Source organism: Tupaia chinensis, unplaced genomic scaffold (genome assembly GCF_000334495.1).
Source record: "Tupaia chinensis unplaced genomic scaffold, TupChi_1.0 Scaffold000389_1, whole genome shotgun sequence".
NCBI classification, from domain to species: domain Eukaryota; kingdom Metazoa; phylum Chordata; class Mammalia; order Scandentia; family Tupaiidae; genus Tupaia; species Tupaia belangeri.
Window position 1 is genome coordinate 1,094,641 of NW_006159891.1, and position 14,106 is coordinate 1,108,746.

The window sequence follows — 14,106 nt, forward strand, 5'->3', positions numbered from 1 at the left end:
CTGCATAAGCTCTATGTGGTAGTGGGTCTGGGTCAAACGGGAAGATGGTTTAGAAAAAGAAGGAGTGGTTCTCACAGTCAAAGGCTGAGAAGAGATCAAGTAGGATTGGCAATGTCTGCTAGACTCAGTGCATGGAGTATTTGGGTAATCTTTGTGAGTTATTTAAGTAGGTTACATCAACAAGAAACCAGTTTTGATGAGGGCCAGGGATGAACAAGACTTTCATCATGGAGACTAGTAGAAGTAATTATTTCAAAACTTTTGACCTGGAAGGAAAAGTAGAATGGGACACCATAGATATGGGTAAAAACCTTTTAACAGGCACAGAAAGGAACCGATTCAACTTGGAATATCTACTATAACTCACTTTGGGAATGCTACATCTCAACTAGCAATCTAACCCAGAAAACAGACATCATAGCCCCTGATTGCATACAAAGTATTGCAACTTGTGTTTATCTGAGTGATATCCCACTCCATATATTCTTAAAATCTATATCCAAGCATGGTGAATAACCAGTCATCTATTCCTGGTTCAGGATGCGGCTCGAGTCTCAAGCATGACTTTCTCTGAAAAGTATTCCCTGATGTCTTGTAGAACGATCACTTCCTGGTGCTCGGCCCTAACAGGCTTTCATCAAGGATACGTTCTGCCTCGCCTCCCCACAGGAGGATGCTAGGTCTTAAGAATGTCTGGCTATACTTTTCCTTTTTAAATTAAAAAAAAAATTTTGTCTTTTGTTTTTGTTTGTTTGTTTTTCATGTACTGTGGGGATGCTGGTACCTCCATATCTGTTTTAGGAATAGAGAGATAAAAGCCAGATGAACAAATGCATGAACAAAACTCATCAGTCAGCTGAGATGTTGGGTCCCCTCCCCTTCATTGTACTCAAATTAACAATGGTGTCCATTTCAAAACCTGAAACTTCTTTAAAGAACGAGAAAAAAAAGAGAGAGAGAACTAGAAACAAGGAAAGAATGGTCAGAGAGTCTGTTAGAGTGCATTGCTGAAAGGTGAGGAAATGTTATCACGTATATTTAGACTAAGCTTCCGTGATTTATCTTTGTTAAAATAAGAAATGTCCAAACCTACAAGGGGCTAGTCTTCTCATATTTTTATTAACATTTTTTTTCTCCACATAACTTTTTTAAACGGAGATTTCATTTTTAGGTGTCATTTATTTTATCTTCTAAACAATTCTCCTTCCAGAGGCCGAGAAGCAATAACATTTCTGGTCCTGTTCACCAGGCACCATGCTGAAGGCACCATGTAGGAAAGCTCACGTGGTCCCGTTACAGCTTTGTGAATAAAGAAATGGAGCTACATACAGTTAAAATGACTCCTGGAAGCTTTCTAGTTAGTAAATTGTAGAGCCGGGACTGAACACGAATATTCTGCTTCCAGGGTCAAAGTTCTTATTCCTGTATTTTATTCAGATTGCCCTTGTTTTCATGAAAGATGGTAGAAAAATACCATATGACCAAAAAGCTGGCTTCAGGTAAACTCTGTCGAAGCATGTCAAATCAATCAAAGAGACACTCATTTGCAAGGCATGAGGTGACTCAAGAGTTAATTTTACGTTTCTTGCTCCCAGAGGGATTTATAATCCATTATATTGTAGATTATAAATCTATTAACTCTAGTTGATACCACACTTGCCTAATAATACCATGTTTTCTTTTTTAAGATGATTTATTTTAATTAATAATTATTATTACTATTATTATTTTTTTAAATTTGACCAGAGAGAGATAGAGAGAGAGAAAGAAGGAAAGGGAAGGAGTAAACTACCAGGTCTGGGACTCAAATCTTGGTGGGCCATATGGGAGTCCAGCCCCTTAACCACCATGCCACCTGCTGGCCCCGATATCATATTTTTATTCTATTCAATGAACATGTTATTAGTTCCATTCCCCCCTTCCAATTTGTCTACACTATTTAAAAGAGCAAAGTATAAAAGTATACCCATAATATTATTTTTATTGAACACTATAATATTTCTTGGAACATTCACTTGATTTTGAATGTTTTCTTACATGTTTTATCATTTTTTTCACATTACTCTAATAATGACTGTGTTACAAAAGTCCTGTTTCACTGTTGTTGGCATTGTATGACTTTAAGGAAAAAAAAAAAAAAAGTGGAAGAAGAAACCGTGTCACTATGAGTCATCAAATTACATAAAATGTACGAAGAACAGTGAAGACTACATTCTTGCTGTCTTAAGGGGCCTATACTTAGTATGTTTCTAGCATTTGGAATATCTATGAGTTTCCAAGGTTTAGAAACTCCAAGTTCTGCTCTCCATTGCTCTAGTGAACATTCTTACAAATTCTATAATAACAAAGAGAAATTTTGATTTCAATTTCCTCAAGAACATTCCCTGTGGAGCTGACATGGGCTCTGTTTAGTCTCGGCTTCAATGTGATTGTTTCTTCTGGCAAGTTTTTCTTAAAGCCGATCTAACTTTATATTTTCTTTTTAATTCTGAAACATTTAGTCTTTGGAAAAGATGTAAAATCAGTTACTAATGGAATGGTAGTAATTGTGGAATTCTGAAAATGATTTGCTTTAAGTGGAAGAGAAATAAAATGCCAATTATGTGATTGCAAGCAAGAAGATACACAGAACCATATTTTATTTTCCTAAGAAGTTCTATCATTGGCGATCTTATTATATTCTTGGTTCTGTGCAAGATAGCTTTGCATACATTATTTATGTAAATAATGAAGAGAGTCTTGCTCTCATTTTACAGGTAAAGGAACAGAGACTTAGTGAGATCATTTTACCCAAAGTAAACCACTTCATTAAAGGGTAGAGCTCAGAAAGATTAGCAACCAGGGATGTCTGATTTCAAAGCCCATAGTTGTAGGCGGTATTAGCCTCTCCAATAACTACCAAGTTCTGATTCCTACTAAAGTGAAAGAGCAATTGATGGGAGTAGAAATTGCCTCTGAAGAAAGGGTCTACATGTCACATTCGAAGAGCCTGGAGGCAGCAGACATTGGATTTACAAATCTAGAAATAAGAGCAGAACTGCTTCTCGCCCTATATGGAAGGAAGTCCTAAAACCAGGGTCACAGAGACGTCACCAAAATGCAACACATGATACGGAGGGGCATCTATACTGTCATAAAATAAAAGACATCATCAAATAGTGCAGCTAAATGCAAGGATTCAAGTTAAACTAAAATGAAAGGAAGCGAATAATCAGGGAGAGCTGTCCTTGCTGGGAGTCAGGAGTGGACACAGTGAGTTTTAAGGGCTGAGTGAGTGATGGACTTCTGCAGGAACTCCGAGCTCTGAGGAGCCCAGCACTGCCCAGAAGTCCAAGAGCAGAGGCCAAGGTGAGTGAGCGAGTACCGGCTTCTCAGGGTGGCGGCACCGTGTTCCTGCCCTGCTGTGAACTGCATCCTAAAATGTACACCTCCTCGATGTGACATCAGGCACACTGACAGCCTGATTCATACAGTTAATTCCCATCCATTTTATTCCATTCCAGCTGAGCCAGAATGAGCTGACCGATGTCAGAGTTCACAGAAATTGCCTCTTTTTTGTCCTTTGCAAATTTACTAGAAACTCTTACTTTTCCTTAGAATTTTTTTAAATGTATTTATAGATTTTTGCTATAGGGCACATGCACTCATTGGAGAGACAGAGAGACAGAAAGCAAGAAATCACCCCCACGACCCAAGGGGATGGCCACACCGCAATTCCTTCTCCTCCATTCTCCTCTTGGGATTTTGGGTATGCACACACATGTGCCCAGCGTGAGTTTTAAGCCACCGGATCCAGGACTTGAACCACAGTCGACTATGTGGGAGTCCAGCACCGTAACCATTACACCATCTGTTGGCCCTATATTCCTTAGCATTGGATGTCCAGGACAACACAAGTCTAAAGAAAAATAATAATAAATAAATGTAGCAATGAGAGTAAAATACTCTGATAATTTAACTGAACTAAACTCTGCTGACATGTGGTAGAATACACAGACTGAGTTATTTAAAGTAGTCTCGATTTCAAATATTCAAAATAGATAACCAGTAAAATGATAATAATAACCACTCAATTTTTGAGTGCTTTATATAGACATAGGCTTTTAATTTTCAAACTCATTCTGTTCGCTATTAATTATTTAGTTGTTTTTCTCTCTCTTTAAGTTCATTTGTTTCATTCATAAGTGAAAGAGAGGGGAAGAGAAGAAAGAGACAAGGGCCGGCCTACACAGTATGGCCGGCGACATTAGCTAGTGCCTGCTCAACTCTCTCTAACGGGGAAGCAGCTGACTAAAGAGACTGAACTGCATCTGCCTCTATTTCCAACAGACTCACGTTCAGCTTTCACTCACAAAACAAGAAGCCGGGAAAATTTTATTAGTCCTTTTTTGAAAACGGTTAATAGAAAAGTAGAACAAACAAACAAACAAAAAGAAACCTGAACTTTAGTAATACAGCTGGAACAATCCGCAGCAGCGGGGGGAGAAGAGATTAAATTTAGTTGATTTTCTGTGTGGTCGTGTTCACTCATCTTACGGTGATGGAAGCTGCACATTTTTTCGAAGGAACCAAGAAGCTGCTGGAGGTTTGCTTCTCTCAGCAGCAGCCCGACGCGAATCAAGGATCTGGGGATCTTCGCACTATCCCAAGATCTGAGTGGGACATACTTTTGAAGGACATGCATTGTTCAATCAGAAGTGTGACAAAAACTGACAAGCAGGAAGCTTATGTACTCAGTGAGAGTAGCATGTTTGTCTCCAAGAGATGTTTCATTTTGAAGACACGTGGTACCAAGCACTGGTTCCCCTGTTGAAACTTGCTAGAGATTCGAACTTCTTTTATTCTCATAAGACTTTCATGAAGCCTCCTCACCAAGGGTACCCACACTGGAATTTCCAGGAAGAGATAGAGTTTCTTAATGCAATTTTCCCAAATGGAGCAACATATTGAATGGGACGTATGAACTCTGACTGTTGGTACTTGTATACTCTGGATTTCCCAGAGAGTCGGATAATCAGCCAGCCAGATCAAACCCTGGAGATTCTGATGAGTGAGGTTGACCCAGCAGTTAGGGACCAGTTCTACATGAAAGATGGTGTCACTGCAAAGGAGTCACTCGTGAGAGTGGACTTCATGGCCTGATACCAGGTTCTGTCATTGATGCGACCCTGTTCAATCCTTGTAGGTATTCAAAGAAGGGGATGAAATCGGATGGAACATGTTGGACTATTCACATCACTCCAGAACCAGCATTTTCTAATGTTAACTTTGAAACAAACTTAAGTCAGATCTCCTATGATGACTTGATCAGGAAAGTTGTGAGAACGTGTGACCACCTTGTTAATCAGAGTTCTAAATGTCGCACAGGGCTTTCTTCATCCCAGAAGACTGAAGGTTTTAAGCGTCTTGATTGCCAGAGTGCTATGTTCAATGATTACGATTTTGTTTTTACCAGTTTTGCTAAGAAACAGCAACAACAGCAGAGTTGATTAAGAAAAATGAAGGAAAAAAACGCAAAAAGAGAACCCAAGTGGAAGGCGGTGGCTGCTCTCTAGATGTTGATGCCGGGTGCCATGTTTTCCATAGCCACCACCTTGTAGTTGCAGAAAGCCCTAGATGTAGTGATAGCATAATCATTTTGAATTGTATGCATTATTATATCAAGGAGTCAGATATCCTGCATGAATGCTCTCTTCTGTGTTTAGGTATACAATGCCAATCTTGCTGTGAAATTGAAGTGTATGTAGAAAAAACCTTTTACTACATGAAACTTTACAACACTTGTGAAAACAATTCAATTTGGTTTATGCACAGTGTAATATTTCTCCAGGTACCGTCCAAAATTCCCCACAGACAAGGCTTTTGTCCTCATTAGGTGTTGGCCTCAGCCTAACCACCGAGGATTATTCTACTGCTGCCAGAATTTCACATCCAGTTACCTCCACTTTTTAGAACATATTCTCTACTAATGTTATTGAGACCAATTTATACTTCACACAGATGACTTTTTGCCTGGCAATTAAAGTTTTTCTTCCACGATAAAAAGAAAAAGAAAAAATGAGACAAGGACCTTGAAGATAACCTCATAACGTGTCCCCTGCCCCCATAACATTAGGGCATCCTATACTCTACTCTTAGGATCACCAATCAGGGAAAAAGACACAATGATACCCTTGGTAAGCTTTGGAAGACAGACCCTGGAATAATGGTGATGGTTTCCTTACACTGCCCCATTTGGCAAGTGTTCAGTCTTTTTTGAAAAGTGAAATTCTTTTTAATTTGCTAGTGGGCACATACATTCACCAAAGAAAGCAAAAAGAAAGAGAGATGAGAAAGCTCCACCTATCCTCCATGGGGAATGGTCACACCCCAATCCCTTTTCCATTTCTCCCTCCTTTCAGGATTTAGGGCACACAAGTACACACACCTGGTGCATTTTTCAAGCCTCCATGTCTGGGACTTGAACTGCACAGTCGGCCATGTGAGATCCAGCCATCTTAACCAGCATGCTACCAGCTGGCCCAGCCCTCTCTTAATTAAAATCTGCTGAGAGGACTAAGAAGGGAAGCTGACTCTTCTCTTTTTGTTTAAGTTTATGTGTTTATTTTTTCCATGAGAGGGCGAGAGGAGATTCAGAGAGAGATACAGAGAGTCAGAAAGCAAGCAAGAGACACTCACATCCGGGTCTTCAGGCTGCGACCTCCTCCCGGTCCCAGCAAGCCAGGATCATGGGCATGTGTGATGTGTGTCCAGTATACATAAGAAACCTCAAACTTAAGACCTGCCCATGTGGCGTGGACATTGCAGCGGGGCAAGGACATAGGGCTTTTCGGTGGAAGCTTGCCCCCTTTATAAGGATCTGAAGACCGGCCCTTTCTTCTCAGTAAGGAGGAGCTTCCATTCCTGCGACCGCTTTCTGCAACAAACACCTAATGTTGACATAATAAACGTATTTTCAGAGATTCCCTAATGATTCAGATGTGATTGAATACCTTGCGAATATTGAGTTACCCCATATCTGACACAAATTAGACAGTGGGAGTTTGTGGACTGATCTAGTGACCATAAACCCCAAAACTAGTGGAAAATAAAACAATTAGTAATCCTAAAAGGAAATTTGAGAAAGGACTCTGCTCACAGCCTCCGAATTTTGGAGTTAGTCCTTTCAAATCCGGGGGCTTGTTTGCCTTAAATTGTAAAGATTATTTTGTACTTTTGAAAGGACATTAATCCCCAAGGAAGAACAAAACAGAATGAGTCAAATTACTTTCGGCAGGAGTGCCTGCTGAGAGAAGTGAAATTCTGTAAGAAGTATGGCTTCTGAAATTGGCCCTGTATGTTCTTGGATGGCTCTGATCTGCCCTGCGCAGAGTCTGCAAAAACCTGTTATGCCTTCCAAGAGCTAAATATGTCTTCCATATCATCAATGTCATTATGACCTTTTCTCAACTATTCATACCATTTACTGTCCTCCTCATAAACCTTGAATAAAGAAAATACTTTCTTCAATTTTGTAAACATGTATCATTTATCCAGCCTTCCCTTGTCCTTCAAGGTTGAGCTGGAATGCTCTGGCCTTACCCCTTGTTCATTGAGCACCATAGTCCATTTTCTGTGCTGCAAATTTCTGCAGAATATTTTTTTTAAGTAAAGCAGTTGACAATTTTATTTTCACATTTCAAAATACAAATGAAAACTGCACTTTTTTTTTTTCAGAGGTTTTTGCTAGAGGGCACGTGTACTCACCAGAAAGACAGAGAGACAGAAAGTGAGAAATCTCCCCCCCCAGGGGGGATGGCCATGCCATGATTCCTTCTCCTCCATTCTCCTCTCAGAATCTTGGGCACGCATGCACACAGGCCTGGCGTGAGTTTAAGCCACTGGGTCCGGGACTTGAACCACAGTTGACTACATGGGAGTCCAGCGACATAGCCATTCCACCAACTGCTGGTCGTGAAAACTGCATTTTTTTTTTTGTCTCACTTCTCTCCTCTAAAACAACTCTTATTTTTACTCTTTTTTTTTTTTTTTTTTTTTTTTTAATAGGAAGGGGGAGAAAGTCTTTCTTGCAATGGTTATGTCACTACACTCCCACATAGTTCACCTGGTTTGAGTCCTGGACTTGAACCGAGATTCACTATGTTGGAGTCCAGTGACATAACCATTACACAATCTGCTGGTCCCAGAGGCAGGTTTCAATAAAAGTAAATATGATCCCAAGCCCTTTATATATAAAGAAGCAGTAGCAAGAAAGTAAGCAAAACATTTTATTTTTCATTCCTATTCTCTTCAGTTCTTCCTTTGGAATAATAGTTTTCTCCTGTTTAATAAAATAAAATGCTTTTCTGAACCACCTAGTAAAAAAAACAAGTGAGATTTGTTAATATTAGCATATATTAACACAAGGAGTTTTTTTAACCTCAATTTGTTCTTTCCTCCATATTTTCAAATAGTTTTCAACTCAGTTCTTTTAGCAGAAAAAGAAATGCGCTTGTTTAATTAATAATATCAGATATGGTGACTGACACTTGTACATGAAAAAGTGACAAGTTCTGGTATTTGCATGAACTAGAGTCACGGACTCAATTTTTGGAATGGTTTTCCTATCTGTTTGCTACATTTTCACTAGCTGTTCCAGCCAAACCAAGCTCTAGAAGGTCTACTGGCACTGAAGAAATCTTGATAATAATAGTTTCTGGCGCTCTTGCCTGTCACTGGAAAAATCAATTAGTCCAGCCAAAATTTTAGTTGATTCTTTTTTTCAAATACTCTAGTTAAATTATGAGTGTTACATGGTTTGCCACAGAAATGTCCTTTCTTCTCTACTCTTAAACGCAAACCCATCATCTGATAACCCCTTTTTCCCGAAAGACAGCCATGTGATATACACAGCTCTTCAATGGTTACTGCCACAAGGCCAGAGAGATGTTTTTGATTTTTAGTTTTGCATTTTTAAAATTGTGTCTTTCATTTGGAATTGCCCTTGGTTACATTTTCATTTAGCTTGTCTATACTAGGGCTCTACTCACTGATAAATTCCAATTATGGATCTGACCACAGTAGAACTATTTCAAGGAACATAGACTCTTCTAACACTTGTCCGAGAATTAAATTGTTGCAAGACACGTGAAGTCCTGCATTGGTAACATATAAATATGGTAATATAAATGTTCTCATATACATGATTTTTAATTTAAAATAACTCATATGCATTCAAAAAGTCTATGTGAATATATTTTGTGCAGAAAACCCTACATTTTTGGCACATGGGATGCAAATTTGATTGGCATGGTGCAAATTATGCTGTTCATTATGTTTCTGGAGAGGTAAAGGCTGTACAATTGGTAAATTAAAAGTGATTATTTCAGTAATGAGATATTTCAAATAAGCAGGCTTTAATCTGCTGAAGGAAACGGCAGGGCATACCTCAAGGGGCAAGCTTAGGAAAGCCGGTTGTCCCTCAAAGAAATTCATAATACCAAGAACACAAATGCACATCAGTGATAAAGCAGGGAGAAGAGAAACTAAAAGGGACAGAATAATAGCTCTGTATAAATGTAGAACACACATACACCCCCAAACATATGTTTTCTAGAAGAATCCAGACTAAGAATGATAAAAGAAACACAGAAAAAGGAAACGAAACAAGCAAAAGAAAATGTGTATTTGTAGTGCCACAAATCAGAAAATACCAAGACTAAGGATCAAACTTAATATGATGAAAAGAAGGAAAGAGAAAGCAGAGATTTTGTTCGTTTTATTGATCTGCTTATTGATGAAATAGCCAAGTTCTGAAAGTATGCACAGAAATGAGTAAAGAAAAATAAAAGTTACACTGAGTACTTGGAGTATACTGAACCAGCCAAAAAGAACAATGGCCGATGGCAGTGAAAACCACCATCACATCAAATATTTGACATCTTGTGTCCAACCTCAGAAAGTAAGGATTCATGATATGAACAATAGTTGTTGGACTAATTTTAAAGAGAAAGGAGTGTAAAGTAAAGGTGCAAACCCATTCAGTAGACTTAAGGTGATGGCAAGGTCACAAGATGTCTGAGGACACAGACCCCCTAACAAAATAAAAGAGTTGAATCCAAGACTCTGGGAAAGTTTGCTTTTTGCTTTGTTTTAATATAGAAGCCAGAAAGATTAGCTAAGCACTTCCGAGTCTAATAACTCATGAAAGATGTGCCCAGACTGGAAGATAGCCAAAGCAGAAAAGCAGACATGATTAAAAGGTAGGCGAATCGTGGTGGTGGTGGGGGAACGAATGGGGAAAAGCTATTAATAAAGGTATCGGCATGGTTTTCCTGAAAGGAGGAGACTCAGGGTGACTGAACAGCCTTCAACTCTTCGAAAGCAAACATGGGAAGGATGGTGGACAGATGTTCACTGTTTCTACTCACGAATGAAAAGGCTGACACAAAGCAGAGGAAGAATAAAAAATGCCATTTCTGTTGCAACCATGTCTAGAACAAAGGACCCATTTTTAGGTACTTTATACCAGGAATGACCATCAAGGGTTAATACCTCTAGGAACACGAACCTTTAAATCTCATACTCAATGGTTTAGAATTCATGTGGAAGACGGAAAATATCCAACGAGTTTGAGTTGGGTAGGATGTAACCAACCAAGTAATCTCCTTCCTTAGCAGAGGTAAGCCAACTTTGGAAAGGCTCAGACGGTGACTGTTTTTGGCTTTCTGGCTCATAAATTCTGTACTTTAATTGCTAACAGCCGCGGTAGTGTAAAAGCATCCATAGACAACATGTAAACAAAAGGGTGTGCCTATGTTCCAATAAAATCTTACGTGCTAAAATAGTCATCAGCCAGATGTAGCTCTCTGGCAACCACTGTAGTTTGCTGACCGTGGCTAGACCTCTGGTTCTCCAACTTTTGCAAGCCATCGGCACTACTCGGAGGGCTTGTGAAAACGTAAACTGTTGAGCCCCACCCCTATCTAGATTTTTAGGTTGACTCTTGAGCAGGAGTTGTCAATGTGCATTTCTTATCAAACTCTTAGGTAAGGCTACTGTTATTGGTCAGGGGAATCACAGGTTCGAAACACCTGGGACCAGAGATCAGAAATGACAAATCCAAGGATGTAAGTGGGTCCGTGTATGTTAAGCAGAATTCTATGACGGTCTCCAAGAATTCCTGCATCCTGGTGTACACACCCTACATTATCCCCAGGAATGTGAATCTCTTGGCTATTTTGCCATCATTAAGGTATCCTACATGACTAAGTTGACCTCAAAATTGAGAGATTACCTGATAAGCCCGAGATAAGCACATGACCCTGTCCAAAACAAAGAACACTCTCCCGCTGCCTGCAGAAGCAACAGAAGGATTCAATTTGTCCCTGTTGGCTTGAAGGCAGAGGACACATGTTAAGGAATGTAGGTGGCGTTTAGGAGCTAAGAGAAGCCTTGGGTTAAAAGTCAGGAAGGAATTAAAAGACCTCAGTCCTACAACCACAGGAACTAAATTCTTCCAACGAGAATGACCTTGAGAAACCAATTCTACCCGCCCCCATAGTTTCCAGATGAGAAATCAATCTAGCCATCAATTTCAGCCTATGATGCTCTGAACAAAGCATACCTGACACCAGTCAAGGCTTTCTTCTTCCTTTTCCGTCATAATTTGTAGTTGACGTATCATAGCTGTACCTATTTATGTAGTCTAGTGCGGTTTTTCAATAATGTACATAATGTCTAACAATCTCATCAATGACCCAAACGTATCCACCATCTCAACCATTTGTCATTCGAAGGAATGTTGTCACCAGGGCGAGACCTCTGACCGACGGAACTATGATCTAATAAAGGAGTGTATTTTAAACCGCTGCATTTCTAGTCATCACACACGAACAGAAATCCAGCACTGAGAGTGTGCTGTGTGTCCGCCTTGGATGTAAAGCTCCCTGCTTGAACTGTTTGTTTTTTTTTTTTTTTCTTTTTTGTTAGAGAGGTTTTTGCTATAGGGTGCATGCACTTGCCAGACAGACACAGAGAGACAGAGAGACAGAAAGCGAGAAATCACCCCCCCAGAGGGGATGGCCATGCCTCAATCCCTTCTCCTCCATTCTCCTCTCGGGATCTTGGGCACGCACACACACGCGCCCGGCGTGAGTTTAAGCCACCAGGTTCCAGACGCGAACCGCGGTCGACTACGTGGGAGTCCAGCGACGTAGCCATTAGGCTAACTGGTGGTCCCCCTGCTTGCACTGTTTACATACCCCACTGTAATAGGTCAAGGCATGATCTGTTCTACTCACTGCCCCCTTTACTCTCCAAAGCACTATGTTTAAGAATGACCTTTCTGAATTAAAATATTTTCCAACTATTGAGTCTCTTATTCTGCCTAGAGGCTCAGAGAAACTGAGGTAATAAAAAGCTTCTATGTTGGGCAAGTTTAGCCATACTAAACTTACAAACAGTTAACGGTTCTCCTTTCTTTCTTTCCAAGTGCTCTTAAATGCTTTAGCACCAAATCCAGCCATCCCATCATTTCAATGATGGACCCCTTTAAGAATCTTTAATAAGCCCCGATCCATAAATAGTTCAAAAAATACCTCCAACAGTTAAGTATTATAAAATCACATTAATTTAAAAGCATTACATTTTCTGACATTTAAAAAGTCTCTGACATGGCATATCCATAGTTTGATTTTTCCAATGTTCTTATAAAGGTCATGTTTATGGTATAATAAGCACACATTTGCAAGGGTTATTAATCAGAGAAAAGCTAGGTTGCAAACAGATTTCCAAAGACTTTTCCATTTTTATTCTGAACATATTAGCTACTTAAGAATGTCACAATTTTAAGAATCTACTTAGAAAAAAATTAACGATTAATTTGGTTCAAAGGGATGTCTTCATTGTAGAGGAAGCCAGAGAGCAGCTTAGGAAAATAAATGACAGGGGTGTATTCTGCTAGTTCAGCAAACTTGTACAGTGATTTAAAAAATTCTAATTTTTAAACTAATGCCTTAGAGCAAATACATTGGCAGTTGGCAAGAAAACCAATGGGGTCTATCAGCTTTATTAAGAATCCAGTGGGTATTGGCAATAGACTTTTTTAATTCGCATGCAATAGAAGGGACATACATTTTTAACACTAAGAAATGCTGCAAAGTCTTGATCTATACAGGTGTTAAACTTGATTATCTCAAACAATTACCTTCCTATCTTGTGTCAGCAGGTCTTATTAGATAGAGTCCTTCTTATGGAATGTAGAAAAATACTTTTGTTTTAATATTTAAGAAATCTCAGTAAGAGGAGTGTCCCTGAAAATTATATGGTTACTGATTTTGGGGAAACATTATTTGCCTTGATGGCAAAAATTCAACCCACTTTTGAAACAGAAGCAGGTTTTAAAAATATTTAAGCTTAACAACACACACACACAGACACATACACACACACAATTCGACATAACCTAACGGTTCATAAAAGATAGCAAAAAGGATAGACTTTAAGCATTTGATTTTCAAATTTTTGTATCTGTCTTCAGTTTTCCCATCTGAGTTTCTCTAACCTTGTCTAAAACAAACTTTGCAAACCAAACAGACAGGCCAGCATACACAATCTTCCTCCAGCAAGGGGACCCAAAGACTCCAAAGAACTGCTTCATCTGATGGGCATTTAAGATGACCGCTCTAGCCAAATTTCCAGGGTTCTGAACAGCACAGTTCATAATCAGACAACATACAATTCCATTAGAAGTGATGAAATTAGTAATCAGCATCACCTAATTACTAATGATCTGAGAATTCTGGAAATCCTTTCTTATATGGAGCAATACATTTGCCTATCTTTTTAATTTTTTTAGAGAGAATTTGTTTGTTTGTTTGTTTTTTGTTTTTGTTTTTTTTTTGCTGTAGGGCATGTGTGCTCGCTAGAGAGACAGAGAGACAGAAAGCGAGAAATAACCCCCTGGGGGGATGGCCATGCCACAATCCCTCTCCTCCATTCTCCTCTCGGAATCTTGGCATGTATGCACATATGTCCGGCATGAGTTTTAACCCACATGGTTGGGGACTTGAACTGCAGTTGACTATGTCAGAGTCCAGCGCCATAACTATTATACCATCTGCTAGT

General features: G+C 39.4%; 1 protein-coding gene and 1 pseudogene across 1 annotated transcript in view; one reads left to right on the plus strand and one right to left on the minus strand.

Moving 5' to 3' along the window:
* Positions 1-14,106, minus strand: part of LOC102503407 (zinc finger protein 385D-like) — a 673,076-nt gene that overhangs the window by 237,794 nt on the left and 421,176 nt on the right.
* On the plus strand, positions 4,541-5,520 carry LOC102502977 (S-adenosylmethionine decarboxylase proenzyme-like; annotated as a pseudogene).